Consider the following 16,527-nt stretch of genomic DNA (forward strand, 5'->3'; position numbering starts at 1 on the left):
AAGTAGTCGATAATACTCAAAGGCTAAACGAACTGTGCTACTTCTTTTCTCAGTTAGTGTAAATAGATCTCATATTAACAATATTTTAGTTTTCTCAATGAATTGGAGCCTCTCTTTTGCTTTAGAAAATTGCAAAAGAAGGATGACAGAATTTCATACTGGTCTCATTTTTATAGCTGGCAATAAAATGCTTTGTTTCTCTAGTTACTTATTCTCATACTTCTTTAATTTCCTTTCCCAACTGTATTAAAGCAAAAATATGGTTTCTATTATTTGGAGTTTTACTCCCCAAATAAGACATTAAGACTTGACCTACTGTTGTACTTTCAACCATAACAATATACTAAGTTTTCCTTGGTCTAATATATTATTTAAAAACTATGCTTTACTTCCAAAATGAAATTATTCTGAAAACAATAAATTCTGAAATTTGCAGTACAACACTTCAATAAATTCATGAAAAATTTCCCATCTTTCTGCTGTATTTCTTCCAGTTCTAAATTCTTCACAGGGGAAGACAAGGATGTATGGAATTTAAAAAGAAGGTATCTCAATTGGGTTTTAGGACCATCTACATAGTGTCTACCTTATAATAAGTAATAACTGCAGCACCTGGTGCTGGGTAAAATGGCACCATTAAGTTAAAAAATCAAATACCTTTCTAGACTAGTGCTCAATCTAAGTTGCTGAAGTAGTGCTTTTTGGATAAATGATTGGGGTTGGGGGCAATGAGGAAAGGTCACCTAAGGTAAGGGCAGAGCTGAGGAAGGAAGAGAGAGAGGAGAGAGGAGAAGAGAGAAGGGGAGACCTGTACACGTGGCGCTCTAATATTCTTATGTATAATAGTTTGCAAAGTAAAATTGACGGAGATGGAAGCTATTTTGCATGGTACAGTGGCGATGGCTAACAAATGAGTTTTGTGGGCTGAATGTTAGTCCCCTGCCTCATCTGCCACCCCTAATGACAGCAGCCACCTGCTGTTTTATTGTCACAGCTGGAGCCAGTTCACACTCCTTGGTGCTGAGCTCTGCCCATGAGCACCAAGCTCTCTCCTCGCCTCATTACTTTGATGAACTTTTTATGGTCAGCACCCATGAAGACCTCATCTAGGACTGCACCGCACAGACTGGCTTCAGGGAGTGCTTTCAGATATGCGAGGTGACAGTACACAGGGAAGCGATGGCTGCCAGTGTGTGTCAGCCAGCACAGAAGTCACTGGACTGTACCTGTGACACGGCAGGGCCACAACAGGTAAAATGTCATGAAATGCTCATAGTTAATAACGTGCTTTCTTCCTCACTGGGATGCAAAGATCGCAGGACACTGCCACAATGAAGTTTTTTAATAGCACATGTTGTTATAGAAAACCTAATGTACTGTTTACGATGGCTGCCATAACATTAAAATTCTTTTCATTTTCTACAGATTGAGAGTCATAGGAAGAAATTATTTCCTTTAGCTTTTAGTCAAAAGAGATAAAACTGATGCAGAATCAAAAACTCTTATTTGTGTTAATAAAATATTTAAATTAAATCTGTGTAAGTTGTTAATGTCTTAAATAAAAAAGACTATAGATCAGAGATTTTTAAATGAAACCTGTACTGTGTAATTTTGAAGGCAGAAAGGTGGTTCTAATAATGATGTCTTGAAAATCAAAAACATTAGAAGTTTTTTTCTGACCACTGCTGGTCAAATATGTATCAAAAATGATCAATGATTTAACCCCTTACTGCACAGAAACTAAAAAAAGATATACCATTTAAATGTTAACACTAAAAAAAAAAAAAGATCAACCTTTAAAACTTTCTATGTGTAAACTAGCGCATGTAATTTCTGTTATTTACAAAGACTGGACTATGCCTATCACACAACTGTGACCTAGGAATGGAAACGTTTTCTATGATCCAAGTAAACATATTTCGATATTTGCAAACAAACTTAAGAATATTTTCTACGTGTGTACAATCACCAAGAAACATTTTAATTTTCTAATGGCTGCAAACTGCCATAAGCCTAAAAATTGAAACATTTAATTAGTTAATGTGCAGAATTCCAGCTGGCGAATTTTTCTGACAAATTCTGCAATGTCGTAAGTCAGTAAATATGTATATTTAAATATTTAAAATGATTTATTTTGTTATTCTATCCCAAAAACTTTATATTATCCTTCTTCTAATTCTGCCATGAAATTTCCATTGTTATTTTTCAGAATACTGATATTTTAGTTAAGAGATATGATGTGAGCTTTATCAATGCTGCTGAGCGTGGACGTTGTGTTGAACCCCAGCCAGAGAATCCTCAAACTGCTGCTTTCACAGAACGCTATATTGCCAAACAACAAAAAAAAGTGCCTATGTACATTTTGTGTCTAAAAAGCTGAGGTATTTTTTAACATAGAAAACATTCTTAGTAGTATTTTAATATCTTCTAGAAATACAAAAAATGTAAGAAGCAATTATTAACTTTAAAAAGTCTTCATTTTACAAATTCACAAAACACTAATTTCCCAATCATGCCATGTTTAATTCAAACAGGAATTTTAAAAGTAAAAAAAAATAAGATTAACATGAGAGGAAATACTCCATATGTATTCAGTTTTTAGAACCAAATTGATATATGCATTTATATATAAACACACATCATGTTTGCTTTAGAAAACTTTTTTAAAATTACAACTCCTACTTAAAAACATTACTTATTTGAGAACCAACAGGGACAGAAAAACATTAAAAAAGAGAGAGATATAGTGAGGTCGTATTTACCCCAAATGCTCACAGCTCTGCTGGACCCAGCCAAAGCCAGGAACCAGAAGTGCAACCCTGAGCTCCAGCATGGTAGTAAGAACCAATTATTCGAGTTATTCTTGCTGTCTCCCAGGGTCTGCATTAGTAGAAGGCGGTGGTTAAGATCCAGAGCAAGGCACCAAAGCTATGTGTGTATCTCTGCTATGAGACACACACATCTCAATGACTAGACCAAGTGTCTGTCCCAGGTTCTTCAAATTCTGTTGAGCTGTTACATGTTTTCCTTCAACAATTTAATGACATGTCAAATTTTTATGTTTTGGAACCTAACTAAAAAAAAAAAAAAAAAAAAAAAAAAAAAACAGGAAAAATGCTGTTTTTAATTAAATGTAACCCTAGATTAAGTCAAATCAATATGAAGAAATAATTCATCAAATTTCACACATTCTCATTTTCTCCAGCAAACAGTCTTCAAATCATAATGAATTGTTTCTGTATTCTGAATACTATGTAATTGCCTTAGCAAATGACTTGTTACCTGCACTAAAATCAAACTTTTTTATTTAAGTAGATAAATAGTTACTTGCTAATGGTATACCTCTCTGTGCAACAACAACAACAAAAAAGAGTAATGAAGGAAATGATTACATAATTAAAAAGAATGAAAAGATTCAGAAATAGATACGAACAAGAAAATGGTTATGCACTTCCAGTGATGCTCCAGCTGATACAGAAAAGACAGCACAACAAAACCAGGTTCTTACAAAGGACAGAGTTAGCAAAGAATATAAGATAGCCTCCTCTTCTAAGGCAAGGTCCTGACCGAAGAGATGGGGTAAGATGCCAAGGCAGACACACAAACTCATGAATAACCATAAGACCAGTTTTCCAACTTAGACAACACTGACTTCTCATTAACTCTAATACACAGTTGATATTCCTCATATATCCTCACCACCTGCAGCACTGTCTTGTGTTTTCTCAAAGGGATTGATGGGTACAGTATGTTGAAGTAACTAACATAAAACAAATATGTGGATTCTATAACTAAATCAAACACAGACACAAAAGCAGGAAGGTAGTTTTAAGCCAAACAGAAAGTGTGGCTCCACAATATCAAACGATTACCTTTTAGAAAGAATATAATAGGGAAGGTGGAGTAAAGAAGCCTTATGTCTTAGCATTTAAATTTTACAGTTTTTTCTAAATTTTTTCTTATATCTGTCCATCACAATTACACTTTGAAATTTAGAGTACCAATTATTGGCTTCTGAAAAAATGAGTACTTTTCAGTCACTTCTGTCAAAATTAGACAAACTTCCATATAATGGCTCATTTTACACAAGGTGCTAGAAGCACTGATTTTTCATTGACCTCAACGATATACTGTATGACACTCCACCAGGTCAGGAGGCATTGTTGCCCTTTGACTAGCGATCTAAGAGCATCTTCAGTACGTGATACTGATACCAAGAGGAGAACAGCCGTGTCCCGCAGGTGTTCCTAAAGGGCATTCCAAAGCGCTCTGTGAGCCTCGACCCACGGCGCGGCACACTCTGAGAAACTAGCGCACCTGAGAAACACCGCCATCCTCTCACGTGACCCTGACTTACATCACATGTGTGTTTCAAGCAATGCACGGCTCAGTCTGACTTACCCTGTCAAAGAGTGGCAATGCACATGGGGTTGTTTCCATCTTTCGGAATTTCTAGAAACAACCTCTCAATTTTTTTATAATAGTTTCTTCTGCAGCTAAAGACTCTGTATTACACAAAGTACAAAATCTTATCTCAAACACACTTGATACTTTTAGAAATAATGACTTCTTCCGATTCTGAGGGAAAAAACTGATGGTTCAATGTGAAGTGATGCACACAATCCCAGCAACAGTGTGTGGGTCAGCGCACCCACGCTCGCTGTTGGGCAGCACTCAGCTTCACTACTTCTCTGCACAGTCGCCATGAATCCCAGCCTGACATCACAGCCTGGGCATGAGGACCAAGGGCTGTAGGGGGGGAGCAAGTCTCTCACCAGGGCACTTGGGTAAAAGAAATGACAGCAAATCAAGGAAACAGCAACTACTAACACACCACCACCACAGAAAGATGGGAGTGGATAGCACAAATAATACTTTTCCCAAAATTTACATGAGTTCAGAATCCCACAGTTTTTACAATTGCAACATTTGCTTTCAAACATAGAAAGTCAATATTTAAATTGTTAATACTATATAACAATAATGCAATAAGATAATGATATTTGTGGGAGTAATAACTTAGCTGTAGTGGGTTCCAACACCTCACTCATCTGTGCACTAACCAGTTAGCTGTTACAACACTGGGTATTCAGGACATTTAACTTTTGTTTGAATGTATAATTTAAAAGAAATGGATATAAAAAATTAGAAAATATTTTAGGGAGAAAAATTAACCCTTACTATTCACTTGACATTCTGTGATAAGAAAGTCAATATTCTCCAATCAGACATTAAAATGATTAATTTCACTATATAGTCTTTACCCAGGAAAAGTCACAGCCACACAAATCCACTTAGATATGCTCCCAAACTTGTACAAATAATTACAAGCTCCTTATTGCTGCATTTCTATGAAGGAGATATTATAGCGATTTTCTTTGGGCCATGTAGTTAGAAAAATGTATTTATATGCAATGATGTTTTTATATTTATAAACAAGCATATCCAATTTTAGAGAATGAAACACTGTGTCAAACACCAACAAATATATATATTCTTAAAACAAACTGATTTCAATAGAAGGGACATGGATCTATTATTCTGACAAAAAAACTGGAGGATAGAAACATACAACAACAAAAATAAATATACCATAACTCAGAGTATTAAAGTGAAACATTTTAGAATAATTAGAAAACAAAAACTATTTTTTAAAAAATAACTGTTATTTCATACCACATAAAAATGTATAAAACTGAAACTATCATTATCAATTGTAAGTAAGACTACATAGAATTTTCTCTGAAGTTTTTATTTAATTTCCAAATATTCTACAATGAATGTCTTGATTTAATAAGCTGGAAAACACAACAAATACAGGCAAGTAAATCTATTCTTGATACTTTGCCAATGTTGTAACGCTGCTCAAAAAAGAAAGTATCCAAATAAGCCACCATATCAACGACAGTAACCATGGAAATGAAGACACATCCAAGTCCATAAAGATTCCAGACCATCACAAAGAATCTGACTCTGGGGCATGGGTCATGTCAGAGGTCATGAGGTCATCTACTAGCTTACTTTCACACTGACATGCAACATGGGTCATGCCATGATGGTACCACTGGAAATAAAAGATAAATCAAAGTATCCAAACCCTGTGGACATTCCCAGCTAAGTAAGGGAAGTCAAGATATCATCTTAAAAAGTAGGTGTTATTTCACTAAGTGGTTGACAAATAAATGAAATAGTATATGCACTAATAAATTTTCAGTATCAATTTACTGCCTCAAAAATCAAGAAAACTAGTATTTCCAGCCAGAAGCTATAAAGTGAACTCCATAATAAGAAATAACTTGAGGGTCAGATTGGAGTTAACTAAGTGAAGCGCCTGCTGACAACAATGAGTAGTGTATTATAATAATGGAATGTAATTATTTACTTAATTCTGAGACACCATCAATTTTAAGGCACACAACTGATCTGATAACACTTTTTAAAAATTAAAAAAAGACCAATGATTTAATGTACCAATGAACTTTAAAACAATTCAAAAGATGGAAAAAGTGTCACACAATTAAGGAAGCATATATCATAATGTACGTTTTTTTAGATACAATAAGCATAATATATAATCACCAAAGAAAACGAAATGTTCAAGATACAGGCATAAGTAGAACAGCAAAATTTCTTTCATAACATTTACATTACAAGAGGTTATTTCCATTAAAAATACCTGTATGAACACCAAGCAGGGACCTTCAAAGATCTTAAAACACTGACAACTCATTAAGATTTTATCAGCCACCATACAGAAAGGAATATTATAAACTTCAAATGCAACTTTACAATGGTCCTTGCCTGCCTTGGTTTTTAAAACTCAGAGATTTAAAACTCATAAAGAATCTCTTATTTTTAAAAATGACAACCATTATCATATTATGTTAAAATAAAGAACATAAACATCAAAAAGAATCCACTTATCTTCTGTACACATACATAAACTCAAAGATCTGAAAAAACAGGTCGGATCGTGACCAACACATTCCTGCCCTTTCAAGTTATATATCAAAGGGAAAAGAAAATTGGTACTATCATGTTTTAATATATTTTGGAGTAAACTATGGTCATTCTAAATTCAGTACAACTAAATACATTGCCTCCTCTCCCACACTGAAAACCTTAATTTCTGGAGCTTCCTCAGGCTTGTCTTCCTTGGTTAGTAGAATGTACTCTCTTAAGCAGTCAGAAAGCTGTAAATCTAAAGTCCACCTTCAGTAGTCTGACTCCATAACCCTTGCATCCCTCAGTCAGTTCTGACTCCTAACATCACTGGCATTTATCCTCTCTACACAAGCACCCATGCTGTTTCATTACGAGATGGTTTCCTCATCCGTTTTCTAAAGCATGAGAAAAGTGTTCTAACTGGCCTCAGTGTGTACAATTGTTCTAAGTACAGATTAACTGAACACATACTGAAGACATACTATGTACAAACTGTTATGCAAACAGCTCTATTAGCTAGAAATAAAGAGTCACCAAACATGATGCCCAGACGACAGGAACGAAGCTGCCCTGATCAGGGAGCGCTTCAGTAGCAAAACCTTAGTGGATGGAATGTGAGCTACGGAAACCTGCATCCTACATGGAAGCAAACAACAAGTTTTAATCCTTCCACATTTTCTAAAAAATACATAAGAGAGTCAGCAAAGTTGTTTCATTATTTTTAACTTTAAGCATTTCAAAGAACAGAATATTAAATTAACAAATATTCAAAACAAAGCATGATTCAGGCTCTGAAAAACATTATTTTGAACCAAATAAAATAGCAAGTTTTTATACACACACAAAAAAAGTCAGACTAAATCTGCAATTTCATGTGTTTCAACTTCATTAAGAAATTGAAACTGGTCTCATCTCTATTTTTCATGGAACATTCCAGAAGGACTAGCATCTCACAGTTCTTTCAGACTGTTCACTTCCAAAAGGACTTCTCATTTTATTCTTAAAACAGTATGGCTTGTTAAATATTACAGGTAAAGGGAATGGCAGGATTCCTTCAGCAAAAACATGTGATCTGGGAAGCCTCTCACTTCTGTTTTAAGTCTTCCTTCTTCCTTCTCTGCCAAAACAACTACAGACACCAGGACGGTGAAGAATAACAGTGAGGCTCTGACTCCATCCTTTGCAAGAAGCTGAAATACTCATATGTAAAAAACTGTCCCACAGTGTGACTGGCCCTTCCGAAGCACTTCAATAATTCTTCTAGCTGCTTCTTCTCCCTTCCAATGCAGCACAAAATTCAAAGAAAGAACACGCTCTTCTTCACTCCAGGTGTTCACTTCTGATTTTATTGTAACAGGCAACAGTGAATTCCAGTCAGATTGATCATTCAAAAGAATGACAAATTCCAGATAACACCACAGTGGTATCTCCATCCTTTTTTTTTAATTTATTTTATTATTTTTAACTTTTATTTAATGAATATAAATTTCCAAAGTACAGCTTATGGATTACAATGGCTTCCCACCCCCCATAACTTCCCTCCTACCCACAACCCTCCCTTTTCCCGCTCTCTCTCCCCTTCCATTCACATCAAGATTCATTTTCAATTCTCTTTATATACAGAATATCTCCATCCTTTTTAAATTATTTATTTTTAAATAGTTACAGAGAGAGGGGGATAGAGAGAGATTTTTCATCTGCTGATTCACTCCCCAGATGCCCTCAATGACTAGCACTGGGCCAGGCCAAAGCTAGGAGCTTTATCCGGTTCTCCTAAGAGGGTGGCAGGGGACCATCTTCTGCTGCTTTTCCCAGGCCATTAGCAAGTAGCTGGATTGGAAGTAGAGCAGCCAAAACTCAAAGTGGTGCCCAAGTGGGATGCCAGTGTTGCAGATGGTGGCTTTACCTGCTATGCCAGGACACCAGCCCCCTGAATCCTACATCTACATCTACATTTAGATGGGCAAATTTATCCTAGGGGGTATCATTTATTTGTTTATTTTTACAAAGCTGGAGAAATGTATATTTGACAACAAATGTATAGACCAGATTCTACATTATAATGCCAGTCCCAGATTTCAAGTAGCTACAATTCTTTCACCATTTCCATTCAGAGAAGCTATAATATATATTATTTAGGTTACAGTTATTTCATTACATTTTAGTATGAGTAAAATAACACAACTATTTTTGGCTAAATCCCACAATTCACAAATAAATATTTCAGAAGTAATTGAGTCTTTTGTGTACATAATAAACATGTACACCGCATGTAGATCAAATCTAAATACACATAATTAGACATAAATGTGTATGTGTCAAATTTTCCTCCTTGACTACAAAAAAAGTATTCATGATTTATCCTACTTACATTTTTCCCAATTCTTTTTACTGCCTTAACTTTATGCATTATGCACTGACCAACAACAGTAAACCATCCCACCGTCCAAGTGTCATGGTCACCGCTGTTATATCACTTGTCCAGTGATGATCTCAAACCTCCTGGAATGCTGGTTAACAGCCTGCCAGCCACTGGAGGGGGTGGTGGTGAAAAAGCCTGGTTCTCCATCAAGTTTCCCAAACCACAGTGAGTAATGCTGATAATGGGCACTGAACCGATTTGGAGGCCCCAGCAATAATCCCGCTGGCACCAGTATAAAGGGGCACAAGAGCGACATCATCTGGTTACTACCCAGTGCTGGTATGAGGGGTGTGCAGTTCCTCTGCATACCACACTAGGAACCTGTCACTCACCAGCAAGGAAACATAGAGGTTAATCTGTGGTGAAACACAAGAGTGTCAAGATAGCAATGCAAGGGGAGATGCCTAGACCAGCTTCCCTGAAGCCAGGAATGGCCTAAAGTCCCTGTCCTCAAATCCCCTACTCCTTGTCACTTAAACCCAACCCTGCAGTTGAACCCAGGCTAATGAAGTTTTCCCCTGATCCTGTCATTCCAGGCTTCTGCACATGTGAAGAACAAGGACTTGTACACTACCCTCTCAGTTCTGTGGACTGAACCCACAGGAGATGGAATGGAGGCTGGTAGACACAACCAGAAAGAAGGGTATTCACACTTACGTCATGAGCTGAAAGGTGGCCCTCAAATACAATAGGTCCTAATCCTGGAACTCCTAAAGCTTACCCTCTATGGACAAGGTATTTTTTGACAAAGGATATAGAGATGGGAGACTCACCTTGATTATTCAGGTACGTCCTAAATAATAAATGAAAATCACAAGTATCCTTATAAGAGAGGCGCAGGGAAGTATGACAGAAAGAAGAGGAGGTGGCAGGAACCAGTGACACAGGGACAGGAATGGCGAGGCCACACATCAGGGAATTCCAGCAGCCTGCAGACACTGGAGAAGGCAAGGACAGAATTCTCCCCTACAGCTTCCAAAGGGAGCAAAGGGACACACACTTTGATTTCAACCCAGAAATACTAAGTTCTGCCTTCTGGCCTCCACAACTGTGAGACAAGGAATGCTTGTTTTACGTCACCAAATGCAGGACTCACTTGTTATCCAAAGAGACTTGGACCCAGAAACCCCATGGGTATACAAATCCTTTCTATTTATTTTTATTTTTATTTTTTATTATTTACTTGAAAAGTAGAGTTACAGGCAGTGAGAGGGAGAGACAGAGAATGAGGTCTTCCCTCCGCTGGTTCACTCCCCAAACGGCCATCATGGCCGGAGCTGCACTGAACCGAAGCCAGGAGCCAGGAGCTTCTTCCCCGTCTCCCACGCGGTGCAGGGGCCCAAGGTTTAGGCCATCCTCTACTGCTTTCCCAGGCCATAGCAGAGAGCTGAATAGGAAGAGGAGCAACTGAGACTAGAACCAGCGCTCAAAAGGGATGCCAGCGCCACAGGCGGGGGATGAACCTAAAGTGCCACGGTGCAGGCCCCTTGCAAGCCCTTTCTATTAATACATATTTTTTATTTTTTTTTTTATTTTTTGACAGGCAGAGTGGACAGTGAGAGAGAGAGACAGAGAGAAAGGTCCTCCTTTTGCTACTGGTTCACCCTCCAATGGCCACCGTGACTAGTGCTGCGGCTGGCGCGCCACGCTGATCCGAAGCCAGGAGCCAGGTGCCTCTCCTGGTCTCCCATGGGGTGCAGGGCCCAAGCACGTGGGCCATCCTCCACTGCCTTCCTGGGCCACAGCAGAGAGCTGGCCTGGAAGAGGGGCAACCAGGACAGAATCCGGCGCCCCGACCGGGACTAGAACCCGGTGTGCCGGCGCCGCTAGGTGGAGGACCAGCCTATTGAGCCGCGGCGCCCGCCCAAGCCCTTTCTATTAGACTGAAGCACAGGACCTGGGCACATCTCCCTGGATCCTTCAAACTGCCTCTATCTTACTTGTAACACCCAATGCATCGTCAGTGCTGTTAAACCGCACTGTGCTAGTATTATCTAGGGTTGACAAGAAAATGTTGCACGTCCTTTTGTTAGGGAATATTGACAAGAAAAAAAGGTCTTCATGTTCAGTACTGACGCAATTTTTTTTCTAAATAAGTTCAATCCATAGGGGTTGAATCCACATAAACAAAACCTACAGACACAGGCGGTGACTTCTTGTGGTGATTTGATGCAGCTGATACAGGAAACAGATGTAGTGCATTCTTGTGTTGCCTAGAATGTGGAACACTCTAAACTGAGACTAAAGATTCTGGAAATAGATTTTTTATATAATAGAATTTGCTTTAAACCAAAATTCAGAGAATTATAAAGTAGTCTTTATTAAAACTTCAAATATTTTTATTTTTATATGGGCATTTATTTAGCTTAAAAAACTAAAATAGGTTAGACCACTTTTATAAAGCTTTATAATTACTATGTGTCCTCTGCATCGGGAATTCATTAAGCTCAGTGAATTTGCTCACAATCATGTTCTTCCGTTCAAGAATATTAGCCAGGATTCAAAGGTTTTCAAACATGTGTCTTCTGTTCTCCCTCTAAATAAAGGTTAGTACCACCTTACAAAACGGGGTGTAACGGTTGGAGTGGGATTATAGTCCAAATGTCTAAAATGCTAAAAGGATGTCATTGATTCAATAATCGGCATTTTAGATATTGGCAATACAACAAGCATGTACCTCAAGGCATTGGTTCTAGGCCCTAATCCTAAATGGGGCTAAGAAAAAGCAAGTATCCTTCCTTGCCCCACCCTTTCTCACTTCCACCTCTGTATATGGACTTGTACAGGAGACACCACTACATATGAAAAGTAAAGGTCCAAACACTCATGTCTAGATATTCCTGAATTCTAACATGGAAAAAGTAATTATTATACATACGACTACTTGAGGAAAGTAAATTCCTTACCAATAGAAAAGAATAAGCAGGGCAATTATGTACACTGTGGCAAAAAAAAAAAAAAAAAAAAAAAAACTTACTGGCGCTAAAACAATGCAAAGCAAGCAACTCCAAACATTAAGAACGTAAAATGCTTTACAACAACTAAGCTTGCCTTTCTACCAAACTCACTGATACATCATAAAAGTCCTTAGGCTAAGACAAAATATCATATTAATGACTACATACATAAATCAACATCGTGTATGATGATGACTTGGTCAGCAGGAAATCTTAACACATATGATTATCCGCATTCCATAACTCAAAATCACAAAGAATGGGTGCCTAAAAATTCAAGTTAATGTTCCAACATATAAAGTGTTGTGCAATTATTTAGACATTTTTATATTACAACTTATGTAAGCAATAAGTACCTAGAGATACCAAATATCTTAAAGACTGTAATATTTTTCATAAAGATTTATTTTATTTATTTTAAAGCTAGAGTGAGTGAGAGAGAGTTCCCACCTGTTGGTTCATTCTCCAAATAGTCACAACAGCCAAGACTGGGCCAAGACAAAGCTAGGACCCCTGACCTTCATCCATGTTCCCATATGTGCGGCAGGGGCCGAACCACCTGGGCCGTCTCCTGCTGTTCTCCCAGGGTAATTAGCAGTGAGGTGGTCTGAAGAAGAGCAGACAGGACTCAAAACCCAAAGCCATGCTCCACTATGGGCTGCCAGTGTTGCAACCTGTGGCTTAACCTGGAACACCAGGCGCAAGAAAAGATTCTTTATGTATAAGGGACTATATATTTTCTTTACTACTGAAAAGCTCATTCATCTGAAAGTTCCTTACAAATTTATAGCTTGTATGACGACACACCAGACAACTGGTTTAGAAATTTTAGTATTTTTAGAATTCATCCTCCAATAATCACTGAGGATAAATTTTGCAGAGAGAGAAGTAATTGGAAAATAATGCCTAATTCTCCTTCTAAGATAACTATGACACGGTTTTAAAATCTATTTTTAAATTATCGTCATAAATTCTGACTTTTAAGGCAACACAACAAATTGTCATAAAATTCAGTATAAAACACATTCTGGGTGAGCACTGTGGCGTAATAGGCTAAGGCTCTACCTGTGGTGCCAGAATCCCGTCTGGGCACCAGTGCATGCCCTGGCTGCTCCTTTTCTTATCGAGCTCTCTGCTATGGCCTGGGAAAGCAGTGGAGGATGGCCCAACTGCTGGAGACCCTGCACCTGCATGGGAGACCCAGAAGAAGCACCTGGTACCTGGCTTCAGATTGGCTAAGCTCCGGCCATTGTAGCCATCTGGGGAGTAAACCAGCAGATGAAGACCTTACTCTCTTTCTCTCTCTCTCTCTGTAACTCTATCTCTTGAATAAATAAATAAAATCTTTAAAGAAAATTTAAAAATAAATTTAAAATATCCTGACATTTTCTTTTGGTGTTTTTTTATTCCATCTGCACACTACTGCTAGAAGAGGCAAAGCGTATTTATTATTTTCACTGTGCACTATATCATTTCCTGCATCAAATGACAGCATGTCTTCTTTTCTACTTATTTTTTTTTTAATTTTATTTAAGGTATACAAATTTCATATTTACAAGTTCAGGAATACAGTGATATTTTCTACCCTCCCGTTCCCCTCCTGCCCACACTTCCATGCTTCTTCCTCTTCCCTCTCCTATTCCCATTCTTATTTTTTTCAATTAACTTCATAAGATTAACTCTACCTTCAGTAAAAAGTTCAACAATAGTATGAAAAAAAAAAAATTGTTCCGAAATAGTCAAGACAAGTGTTTTAAAAAAAAAAATCATCATATCTCAAAGTGTCAATTTCACTCCTATAGACTACCTTGTAGGAGCTCTATTAGTTACCACAAAACATGGAGAACATACGGAATTTGTCTATTGGGGACTGGCTTATTTAACTAAGTATAATGGTTTCCAGTTGCATTCATTTTGGGGCAAAAGATTAATTTTTTAACTGTTGTGTAGTATTCCTTAGTGTATATACACCATAATTTCTTTATCCAGTCTTCAGCAAATGGACATCTCACATTCTACTCCTAACTTTTATAAAGTTCTATTTTCAGTTTACTTAATGATTGTATAGTTAACCCTACACTAAGTAAAAGAGTTTAACAAATGTGATTTAAAAAATAGGGGAAAAAAAAAAAAAAAACAAAACACTGTTCCTCAATGGAAGAGACAGGGGTTGTAAACAATCATTGAATCTCAAAATGTTTATTTCAATCCAATACATTACATTTCAGGTACTCTATTAATTACCTCTGATCAGGGAAAATGCATGATATCTGCTTTCTGGAACTGGCTTATTTCACTAAGTAAAATGGTTTACAATTGTGTACATTTTGTTGCAAAAGACAGGATTTCATTTTTTTTTCACAACTCAGTAGTATTTCATAGGATATATAAACCATAATTTCTTTAATCAGTCTTCAGTTGATGGAAACCTGGGTTGATTCCATATCTTAGCTATTGTGAATTGTGCTGCAATGAAAATGGGGGTACTGATAACTTTCATATGCAGATTTATATTGGTTTGGGTAAATTCCCAGGAGTGGGATGGCTGAATCATATGGTACGTCTATATTGATATTTCTGAAATATCTCCATACTGTCTTCCTACATCAATTTGCATTCCCACCAACAGTGGATTAGGGTACCTTTTTCCCCAAATACTCATGTTGATTTCTGTATGAAAACTATTCTAACAGGAGATGAGGTGAAACCTCATTGTGGTTTTGATTTGCATTTCCTTGAAAGCTAGGGATCCTGAGCATTTTTTCATGTGTCTGTTGGCCATTTGGATTCCCGCTTCTAAAAAATACCTGTTCAAGTTCTTTGCCCATTTCTGAATATTAATCCTTTATCAGTTGCATGGTTTGCAAATATTTTCTCCCATTCTGTTTGCTGAGTGTTTCTTTTGCAGTGCAGAAGCTTATCATCTTGATGTAATCCCACTTGTCAATTTTGGCTTTCATTACCTGTACTTCCGGAGTCTTTTCCAAGAAATCTTTGCCTATGCCAATGTCTTGAAGGGCTTTCCCAATGTTCTCCAGTAATTTGATGGTGGCGAGTAACAGATTTAGGTCTCTGATCCATTCTGAGTGAGATTTGGTAAAGGATGTAAGGTAGGGGTCTTGTGTCATAGCTTTCAGCACCATCTGCTGAAGAGACTGTCCTTGCTCCAGGGAATGATTGTAGTTCCACTGTTCAAGATCAGTTGGTTATAGATGTGTGGACTGATTTCTGCGGTTGCTATTCTGTTCCACTGGTCTACACAGGCTGCTATGACTATAACTGTCCTTGCAGTATGTATCTTGAAATCTAGTATTGTGATGCCTCCAGCTGTGTTTTTGTTGTATAAGATTGCTTTAGCTATTCAGGGTCTCTTTTGTTTCCATATTAATTTTAGCATCATTTTTCTAGATCTGAAAAGAATGTCCTTGGTATTTTGATTGGATTGTATTGTATTTGTAAATTGCTTTTAGTAGTACAGATATTTTGATGATATTGATCCTTCCAATCCATGAACAGAGAGTTTGAAATGAATGAGCCTTTATGTCTTAGAAAGCCAACATTGCACTCTAAAATACACATGTAAATGCTCTGAAATATACATAAACATGGCAATAGATTCTCTATTATGAATAATTAATATTATAAATACCTACAATTAACTTTAGAATTTCCTAAATCTAGAATATGTACCAAATCTCCACAAACTTAGAAGTCAATACTACTATAAGATTATGATACACTAAACAATTATATGTGATTCAACTGAAAATATATATATGTAGTCTGTGCATATGTGTGTGTACACATGACTGCATATGCACACATACCTGTGGCTCTTTGTTGAAGATATGCATCTAAAGGTAAATATGAGAAAGTATAGTAGTCACCTAAGGTATAAACCAAAAGCAAATCTACATTTTTACAGGTAAAAGGTAATCATTATTACTCAAACATTCATGTAAATATGTATTGATTAGTATAGCTTGTAGTAAAATCAAGAGTAATGATATTTCTCTAGAGTAAGATAGTACTTTTTTATATTATACCAATAGACTATTAGCATTGAGTGAATTTATTTTTCCCAACAGTGCTAAAGATATGCAAAATTCTTTCTTCAGAGTTGCATAGTAAATGATTAACACCAGCTCTGCTCATTATCTCCCTTAACATAACTTCTCCAAAAACAAATAAATCAAAAATGCC

General features: G+C 37.0%; 1 protein-coding gene and 1 long non-coding RNA gene across 6 annotated transcripts in view; one reads left to right on the forward strand and one right to left on the reverse strand.

Annotated features, from left to right (window-relative positions):
• The window catches only part of ZNF407 (zinc finger protein 407), a 454,851-nt gene that overhangs the window by 294,891 nt on the left and 143,433 nt on the right, over positions 1–16,527 (reverse strand). The gene's annotated exons all lie outside the window — the stretch shown is intronic.
• LOC138844010 (uncharacterized) lies at positions 2,139–10,047 on the forward strand. Its single transcript, XR_011379297.1, has 2 exons — positions 2,139–2,381; positions 9,904–10,047. It is a non-coding gene; the product is annotated as an uncharacterized lncRNA (long non-coding RNA).

The sequence above is a fragment of the Oryctolagus cuniculus genome, chromosome 10 (genome assembly GCF_964237555.1).
Source record: "Oryctolagus cuniculus chromosome 10, mOryCun1.1, whole genome shotgun sequence".
In the NCBI taxonomy this organism is placed as follows: Eukaryota; Metazoa; Chordata; class Mammalia; order Lagomorpha; family Leporidae; genus Oryctolagus; species Oryctolagus cuniculus.